The sequence below is a fragment of the Silene latifolia genome, chromosome 8 (assembly GCF_048544455.1).
Source record: "Silene latifolia isolate original U9 population chromosome 8, ASM4854445v1, whole genome shotgun sequence".
NCBI lineage: Eukaryota > Viridiplantae > Streptophyta > Magnoliopsida > Caryophyllales > Caryophyllaceae > Silene > Silene latifolia.
This window is the reverse complement of record NC_133533.1, coordinates 73,267,076-73,277,457: the sequence shown is the minus strand read 5'-3', so window position 1 is coordinate 73,277,457 and position 10,382 is coordinate 73,267,076. Positions and strand designations below refer to the sequence as shown.

The 10,382-nt window shown below is 33.1% G+C and overlaps 1 non-coding gene across 1 annotated transcript; it reads right to left on the bottom strand.

Moving 5' to 3' along the window:
- Window positions 1–1,276: 1,276 nt before the first annotated feature.
- Window positions 1,277–1,383, bottom strand: LOC141597709 (small nucleolar RNA R71). The gene has a single exon (XR_012522929.1). It is a non-coding gene; the product is annotated as a small nucleolar RNA R71 (small nucleolar RNA).
- Window positions 1,384–10,382: the final 8,999 nt, after the last annotated feature.

Sequence of the window (10,382 nt, the reverse complement as noted above, 5' to 3'; positions counted from 1 at the left end):
TGCTTAAATAAATATGCTTTCATAGTTTATTTGCTTGCTTGTTGTGATCTCAACTTCTGCACATGTTATGTTTGATGAAATGTGAGCCTATGAATCCTTAAATTTTTTACCCATCACCTATCTTTTCAATGAGACTTGTAAGACATAAACCAACTCGAGTCTCATTAGACCATGCATATTGTTGAGTAGGGAAGATTAAGTCGACTTGTAGGTGTTGTACAATCTAATCGATTCAGCTCCGGGACCCAAACTTTCCTAGGATTGTAATATATAAACCAACTCGATCCATCACAACAATAATTGCTTGCTTATAACTTGAGAATATGTTTGTATGATCAATTCCCATGAATCCCCTATGACCCCATGACACCCTAGTGCTTTTTATCAATTGTTTACATTGCATCCCTTTTTATTCATCTTGTTTGTTTACTTTCATTGCTATGTAGTTTAGTGACCTTCTACTTCAAACTCCAATTGTGACACCCTTAGACACCACTAGTTGCAATAGAAATCTCATCTCAATTCCCGTCCCTTGGGATCCGACCTTTACTTGCCTCTTTACTAATAGTAGAGTTGTTTGTGAAGTTATAAATTGTGTTTTGGTCTAGGTGCTCCTAACGACAAGTACTGAAAACTAAATCCCACGAGGGATCACGACCAAAAATGGCGCCGTTGTCGGGGACGGTGTTAACTTGATTTAGATTTTCTTGTATTGTTATTAGTTGTGTCTTTCTTTGCCTTGGGGAAGTAAAACACCTCAAGGTTTGTTCTAATTATTTTCGAGTTGTTTGATATTTTGCATGTCTAGAAGGTCACAAGGTGACTTGTTACCCTTTGATCATGAAATTGAAAGGACTTTGACAACCAATATAAGACTTGCTAGGAGAAATTTGAGAGGTATCGGTGAGGTTGTAGATATTCAACCAAATACTATTGAGTTCATCAACCCTTTTGCAAGAGAAGGTGTGGAGAACCCAACACAAAATCGAACACAAAATCAACCCACAATGCCTAAGTTTTCATCACATTCCGTACCCACCGAGGAGAACCTACCCAATGGTACTCCCACACCACAACCTTTTGTGACTATTGTGATGCGATTTCTCAAACCGGTGTAACTCAAGACCAAATTCGATGGGTCTTATTTCCTTTTTCTCTAATTGGCACCGCGAAACAATGGTTGAAAGGCCTTGATAAGGCTACTCTCGGAATTGATTCTTGGAAGAAGTTGGCTCTAGCTTTCTACAAAAAGTTCTATCCGCCGGAAAAGACTAACATGCTAAGAGCTCAAATTACGGACTTTAAGAAAAGAGATGAAGAATCCTTGTATGAAGCTTGGGAGCGATTCAAAGTAATTTGTCGCTCATGTCCTCATCATGGACTTAGCGAGTGGTTCTTGGTACAACAATTTTGAAACGGTCTTTATGAATATTCAAGGAACATTCTCAACATGGGATCAAATGGAATGTTCACCGAAGTTGATGACAATCAAACTTGGAACAAAATTGAGGAAATGGTGGTCCATAACTCACAATATAGTAGACCTCGCAAGGCTACTAGAGGAGGAAAGCATGAAGTGCACTCCATTACTCAATTGGGTGCTCAACTTAGTGCTCACATTGATACCATCAATTTGAAGTTTGAAAAAGCTATGGCTAGACTTGAAGAAGCCTCAAAATCACCAAAGCATCATATTAATGCCATAACAGCATCTTCATCAATCCCAAGTGGGATATGTGAGAATTGTGGAACTTTGGGACATGACCAAAGTGAATGTAGGGGAACAAATGAACAAGTGAATGCTTTCCAAGCATACAAGAGTGGTACCCCTTATTCAAACTATTACAATTAAAACACCTATCTCCTCTGAATCAGCAATAGAAGTTTTGGAAAAAGATGTTCAAAATATTGTTTCAAAACAAATTTTTGCAAGATGGCAAGCAATATTGTCAGTCTTTGATTTTGATATTGAACAACACTTCAAACATCTTCAAACATTTCTTTATACCATTGAGAAAAATGGTTTGGTTGTCTCTGCCCCAAAAATGAAGCTTTTTCAAAGCAAAATCGGATTTTTGGGTCATGACATATACAAAGGAACTATTAAGCCTATAGCCAGAGCTATAGATTTTGCTGATCATTTTCCAGATCAAATAAAGGATAAAACTCAATTGCAAAGATTTCTGGGATGTCTAAATTATGTTTCAGATTTTTTCCCAAATCTCAGACAATTGTGTAAACCTTTATTCCAACGACTCAAAAAGAACCCTCCTGCATGGTCTGAGTCTCATACCAGCATAGTCAAACATCTTAAAGAAAAGGTCAAGTCTTTACCATGTTTGGTCATTCCTAACCCAAATGCATTCATGGTCGTAGAAACAGATGCTTCTGATATAGGTTATGGAGGCATTCTTAAACAAAAAAGTCGAAATGCTGAATGGTTCAGTAGTAGAGATGTTTTGATCTTTTAGGATTAAAGATTTGAGACGTTGTAAAGCATGTCTCTTAATCTCAGGGTTATCAATTGAATCAATTAAGTCAAAGAGGAACTCTTTGCTATCTTTGTCTGTTATAACTTAAATCTTTTGAATAGGTGAAGAGGAAGCTGAATCATAAGCTTCAGAATCTGAAGAACTTTGGATGTGGTCAATATCTTCCCCCCCAGAAGAGGATGATGAAGATTTGAGAAGTAGCTTGGAAATTTTGCTACAGAGCAGGGAATCGTCTTGAAATAATTCCTTAATTTTTTGTTTTGTAAAACATTTATCTGCTTTATGGCAAGGTTTGCCACATTTATAACAGATAATTTCTTTGGAATTCGAGGTTGAAGCCTTCTTTCGTTTAGATGGATGGCGTTTTTTGTAATACGGATGTGGATTTTGATAAGGTAATTTTTGAGAGGATCGATGTTTCTTAAATCGTTTATTTTGTTTGCGATGCTTAGAAGAAGGGGCTTGAATCTTTTCAAGACCAAATGCTTCGCAGAAGCATCCTAGTTCCCTTCTTGATATCTTCCTTTCATTATTTTATTTCATTTGAAGTTTCAGTTCCTCACAGAGAAATAAACCTTGGTTCTTAATAAAGGCAAATAATTGCCCATAGGTTATTTCTCTTTATTGGACATTTTCAGTACCACAGGTTTCTTTTAGTTTTCTGAAGATTCTTCGAGCAAATAAATTAGGAAGTCCAGAGATGAATTTCTCTTTCCAGAATGATTCATTACAGTCTGGTCTTCTTAGGACATAAGTGAGGAATATGTCCTTATACCAACGATAATCACTTAGTGTAGGACATCGTAGGTTTGTAAGAACAAATTTTTGAGCTGATAATTTTTCGCGAGGATTCCCCACGAAATACATAGCAATAGTAAGCATGAGATGGTTAACACAATCAGATACCAGGGTTATGTCACCATTTTCATCTTCAAGTTCTATGGTATGTTCATAGATAGACATTTGTTCTTGAAGAGATAAAAGAATTATCCCACCAATATTTGAGTTGACCAGTAAAACCAAAGATGAGGAAGTTGAAAACTACTTTTTCATCATTTATTCGTGTTTTATAGGCGGCTGAAGCCATACCCATTTCTTGAAGAGTATTGAGGATTTCATATTCGGATTTGCTATCTACGTTCCATTCATGGAGGGCATCCGGACTATAATTTTTTGATTGAAATTTAGACCTTTCTTCATATTGAAGATCAGGAGGAGTAGGTCGAGGATAGTAATTTCTGGTGGAAGTATTTTTCCACGAAGATCTTATTTTATTAAGATCATTGTTTTCTTGAAATTGATTTTGTAATTGATCAACCGGAAGATCTGATTTAGAAGATGAATCAGAAGAGTCGGAATCACAAGAATCATTCTTCTTTATGACTTTGATTTGTTTTGAAGATATATCTTCAAGGTTTCGAGATATTTTTTGAAATAAATCAGCATTCTTGCTATTGCTGGAAGATTCAGCTAAAGATTGATTAGTTTTATTAGTAATTGAGTAAGGAAGACTTTGTGGCTTGAATAATGGTTTAGAGTTCAATTTTCTGGGAAATCTAGACCCCGCTGTACAACTGGATTTTGCTAGTTCTAATGAAGATTTAGACTCTAGCTTGGTAGAAATATGGCTGGTTTGATTAGCTATAGTTTGAAGAATTTGATTTGTGTAGTTGTTTTGTTGTTAGACTTTCACAATATCCTCCACAACTACAGTTTCTTTAGGATGTTCTATCCTACCCATTTTAAAAGGAGTAGCTTCAAGATTATTGCCCCCAACCGAAAATGTAAAGGCTGAAGGAGGAGGATGAATAGAAGTGACAGTTCTTCCATCCTTCATATTCCATTTTTTTGTTAATTGTGTTTGAACTTGAATGAAAGATTGTTTTCAGTAGTAATAACCTTGATCGAATTAAAATCTGACAAGGTTGGAGATTGAGGAGGAGATGAAGTTGCTTCATACTCCGGAATTGGAGATTTGAAATGGACCTTATAAGTCAAATCAGAATTTTCTATATTAGAAAAAACTTTCTTGAAGGAGTACTATGAAAGAATGTAGATGAGGAAGATGCTTCTGTAAACGAATTAAATCGTAAGAGAACTCTGTTATCATCTTCTTCTATATCATGTAAATCTTTTTTGATCATATTTGGAGTTGGTAACTCCTTTGGAATCTGTAGTACTTCTGGAATAGAACCCTTATTCCAATCAACTGCTCGTGCTGTAGTTACTAAGGATTTAGCTTTATTATCTTTTGAATGGACTTCTAAGAAAATAGTTTCTTCCTTAGAAGATGGTTCATGAATAAATTTTGGACTAACTGTAGATGACATAAGTTTGAAATAAATTCTAAAGACTATTGCAAAGTTTCTAGCAAATTCTTTGAATTTATTATCCAAAATATAAATATCTAAAACTAATCCATCTTCAATTAATGGGTCATGCAAATCAACTGAAAAATCAGGAAAACAGTTGAAATAAACAGGACCATTGCAAACATTAGTTTGAATTACTGCAAGTAACGAGTCTTTATAAGCTTTATACCTTTGTGAACCAAAGGTTTGATAGCTACTTGTACTAATCCAAAATGAATGAATCTATATTTTCTTTGAATATAATCTTTTAAACTAGTTTGAGATAATAAATGCAATGTTTCTGTGGTATTATGGATACTTCTTGTTTCTTCATGAGTTCTTATAGAAAATGCCGTTTTTGGAATCAAATGATCCTATTTTGTAAATTTCAGTTGGATTTTCTTTTGGAATATCCCAATTTGAAAAATCAACAGGAACATTAATTTCATTGCTTTGAACTGTAGGCATGTCTTTACTTGTTCCAACTTGGAACGCCCTTCTTAACCAGTTTGCTATGAAAATGGGTGAAAACACACTTATGAATGCAGACTCTATATAAATGGGAACAGAGGGACCACCTTACCAGGAACACCTAAACACAGGCTTACCAATGGATTTAACAAGCCTGACCAACACCTTACCAACACCCCTACAGGGTAAACAAACACAGTATGTTTGATCCTTTATTAATGGCTCTGATACCAGGTAGGAGCCCAGGGTAGATCAGAGTGCGGAAATGAAGACAGTTAAAAGATAATAAAATTAATGAAATGAGTTGGTTTGAAATCAAACGTAAATAACTCTAAATATTTGAATTAAAGATTACAATGTAATTTGAATTAAGATATTGAGAGCTTACAATTTATGAATTACAACTAGAGATCTTGAATTACAAGTTTTAACTATTTTGGCTTGAGGCCTTATTAATTTTCTTCAGGAAAAACTTGATGATCTTGAATGCTGTTTTAAACCTGACTTCATGTCAAATTTCGAAAATACCTTTGCATTATAAAGACGTTTAAGAAGATCTCGTTTATTAGGTATGGGATACCTAATCCATTGTAAAACCTTATTTAAAGGGTTATAGTTAATGTTTAGACGAGGTACTCCTCTTTCTTTTTCAGCATTATTCATAACATAGAATGCTGCACAACTCCAAGGAGACTTGGATTGTCTTATGAGTTTCTTATCAAGAAGAGTTTGAATTTCTTTCTTGCAGACTTCTAAGAGTTCTGCGTTCATCTGTATAGGACGTGCTTTTGTTGGAATTAATTTCTCAGAAAAGTCTCTGATATATGGAAGATTGACAACATGTTTCTTCCTATCCCAGAAAGCATTAGGAATATCAGCACAGACTTTATTCTTAAATAATTCTTCTAAATCAAGAATATGTTTCTGTATAGCTGGTGATTGAAGTTTTTCTTCAATCTTAGTATAAGAAACTTCTTCTTTGAGTTGAGATATTAATTTTCTTTTATGTTCAATAGTATTAATATGTTGATAAATTGTGAAGGATTGAAGAAGAGAGATATCTTTTTGCATCATAGGATTGATGAATTTAAAAGATAATTGTCTTCCCAAAATGTCTGTATGGAGACCCTTATTATCAACATTAAAAGGATAAATTTGAGTTAAGAACGGAGTTCCTAAAATTATGTCATCTTTTATGTCTCTTACGACTATAAAAGTATTTTTGAAGCTATAATCATCATTTATGATTTTTCTTTTGAAATTTTATGTTCAATATGTAATAGGCTTCCATTAGCACCATACAATTGAGTTTTTGTTTTTGTACTATATTTAAAAGGTATTATACCTTCCCTAATGCAGTTTTGATCTGCACCACTATCGATTAAAGCCAAAAGATTAGCTTTGTAATCTCCTATTTGAAAGGTAACTATAAAATACCATTTTTGAAAGTTTATACTTTCAATACTTTTGACGAATGTTTTATCGTTTTTAGATGAGCCAATGTTATTAGAATTAGCATTAGCATCAATAGTGCTTTCTTCAAAAAATCTTGGTTCTTCTGTAGATTTTGATTTTTCTAGATTAGTTAATCTAGTTTGTATTTCAAAATCTCTAATCTCAAGATTCTGAAGATATTTTTGAATTTCATTAACTTGAACCTTTAGAGAGTTAATCTCTTGTTGCATTTGCTTAGTAGGAGAAGAGGTTAGATCTATAAAAGATTTTTCCCTGATAGGATTCTCAGGACATTTGCTGAGAAGCTTGGAAATGCTGAATGGTTCAGTAGTAGAGATTTTTTGATCTTTTAGGATTAAAGATTTGAGACGTTGTATAGCATCTCTCTTAGTCTTTCCATCTCAGCATACCAATATTCACGGATTTGATCTTTAATATCTTCTTTGAAAAGACGAAACCAATCTCTATTTTGATTATTAGCTTCAGACATAAAATCTTCCCGAAGAAGATCTTTATCAATTTGGAATTTCTTTTCAGTAGTAATAACCTTGATAGAATTAAAATCTGACAAGGTTGGATATTGAGGAGGAGATGAAGTTGCTTCATACTCCGGAATTGGAGATTTGAAATGGACCTTATAAGTCAAATCAGAATTTTCTATATTAGAAAAAGACTTTCTTGAAGGAGTACTATGAAAGAATATAGATGAGGAAGATGCTTCTGTAAACGAATTAAATCGTAAGAGAACTCTGTTATCATCTTCTTCTATATCATGTAAATCTTTTTTGATCATATTTGGAGTTGGTAACTCCTTTGGAATCAGAGTACTATCGGAATAGAAACCTTATTCCAAGGAAGTGCCCGTGCTGTAGTTACTAAGGATTTCGCTTTATTATCTTTTGAATGGACTTCTAAGAAAATAGTTTCTTCCTTAGAAGATGGTTCATGAATAAATTTTGGACTAACTGTAGATGACATAAGTTTGAAATAAATTCTAAAGACTATTGCAAAGTTTCTAGCAAATTCTTTGAATTTATTATCAAAAATAAGAATATCTAAAACTAATGCATCTTGAATTAATGGGTCATGCAAATCAACTGAAAAATCAGGAAAACAGTTGAAATAAACAGGACCATTGCAAACATTAGTTTGAGTTACTGCAAGTAACGAGTCTTTATAAGCTTTAAGACGATTATCTCTTAAAGCCATGACGATTGGTAGATGAATACCTCTGTGAACCAAAGGTTTGATAGCTACTTGTACTAATCCAAAATGAATGAATCTATATTTTCTTTGAATATAATCTTTTAAACTAGTTTGAGATAATAAATGCAATGTTTCTGTGGTATTATGAATACTTCTTGTTTCTTCATGAGTTCTTATAGAAAATGCCGTTTTTGGAATCAAATGATCCTATTTTGTAAATTTCAGTTGGATTTTCTTTTGGAATATCCCAATTTGAAAAATCAACAGGAACATTAATTTCATTGCTTTGAACTGTAGACATGTCTTTACTTGTTCCAACTTGGAACGCCCTTCTTAACCAGTTTGCCATGAAAATGGGTGAAAACACACTTATGAATGCAGACTCTATATAAATGGGAACAAAGGGACCACCTTACCAGGAACACCTAAACACAGGCTTACCAATGGATTTAACAAGCCTGACCAACACCTTACCAACACCCCTACAGGGTAAACAAATACAGTATGTTTGATCCTTTATTAATGGCTCTGATACCAGGTAGGAGCCCAGGGTAGATCAGAGTGCGGAAATGAAGACAGTTAAAAGATAATAAAATTAATGAAAAGAGTTGGTTTGAAATCAAACGTAAATAACTCTAAATATTTGAATTAAAGATTATAATGTAATTTGAATTAAGATATTGAGAGCTTACAATTTATGAATTACAACTAGAGATCTTGAATTACAAGTTTTAACTATTTTGGCTTGAGGCCTTATTAATTTTCTTCAGGAAAAACTTGATGATCTTGAATGTTTTTTTTAAACCTGACTTCATGTCAAATTTCGAAAATACCTTTGCATTATAAAGACGTTTAAGAAGATCTCGTTTATTAGGTATGGGATACCTAATCCATTGTAAAACCTTATTTAAAGGGTTATAGTTAATGTTTAGACGAGGTACTCCTCTTTCTTTTTCAAAGATTATTCATAACATAGAATCTTTGCACAACTCCAAGGAGACTTGGATTGTCTTATGAGTTTCTTATCAAGAAGAGTTTGAATTTCTTTCTTGCAGACTTCTAAGAGTTCTGCGTTCATCTGTATAGGACGTGCTTTTGTTGGAATTAATTTCTCAGAAAAGTCTCTGATATATGGAAGATTGACAACATGTTTCTTCCTATCCCAGAAAGCATTAGGAATATCAGCACAGACTTTATTCTTAAATAATTCTTCTAAATCAAGAATATGTTTCTGTATAGCTGGTGATTGTAGTTTTTCTTCAATCTTAGTATAAGAAACTTCTTCTTTGAGTTGAGATATTAATTTTCTTTTATGTTCAATAGTATTAATATGTTGATAAATTGTGAAGGATTGAAGAAGAGAGATATCTTTTTGCATCATAGGATTGATGAATTTAAAAGATAATTGTCTTCCCAAAATGTCTGTATGGAGACCCTTATTACCAACATTAAAAGGATAAATTTGAGTTAAGAACGGAGTTCCTAAAATTATGTCATCTTTTATGTCTCTTACGACTATAAAAGTATTTTTGAAGCTATAATCATCATTTATGATTTTTCTTTTGAAATTTTATGTTCAATATGTAATAGGCTTCCATTAGCTCCATACAATTGAGTTTTTGTTTTTGTACAATATTTAAAAGGTATTATACCTTCCCTAATGCAGTTTTGATCTGCACCACTATCGATTAAAGCCAAAAGATTAGCTTTGTAATCTCCTATTTGAAAGGTAACTATAGAATACCATTTTGAAAGTTTATACATTCAATAATTTTGACGAATGTTTTATCGTTTTTAGATGAGCCAATGTTATTAGAATTAGCATTAGCATCAATAGTGCTTTCTTCAAAAAATCTTGGTTCTTCTGTAGATTTTGATTTTTCTAGATTAGTTAATCTAGTTTGTATTTCAAAATCTCTAATCTCAAGATTCTGAAGATATTTTTGAATTTCATTAACTTGAACCTTTAGAGAGTTAATCTCTTGTTGCATTTGCTTAGTAGGAGAAGAGGTTAGATCTATAAAAGATTTTTCCCTGATAGGATTCTCAGGACATTTGCTGAGAAACTTGAAAATGATGAATGGTTCAGTAGTAGAGATTTTTTGATCTTTTAGGATTAAAGATTTGAGACGTTGTATAGCATCTCTCTTAGTCTTTCCATCTCAGCATACCAATATTCACGGATTTGATCTTTAATATCTTCTTTGAAAAGACGAAACCAATCTCTATTTTGATTATTAGCTTCAGACATAAAATCTTCCCGAAGAAGATCTTTATCAATTTGGAATTTCTTTTCAGTAGTAATAACCTTGATAGAATTAAAATCTGACAAGGTTGGAGATTGAGGAGGAGATGAAGTTGCTTCATACTCCGGAATTGGAGATTTGAAATGGACCTTATAAGTCAA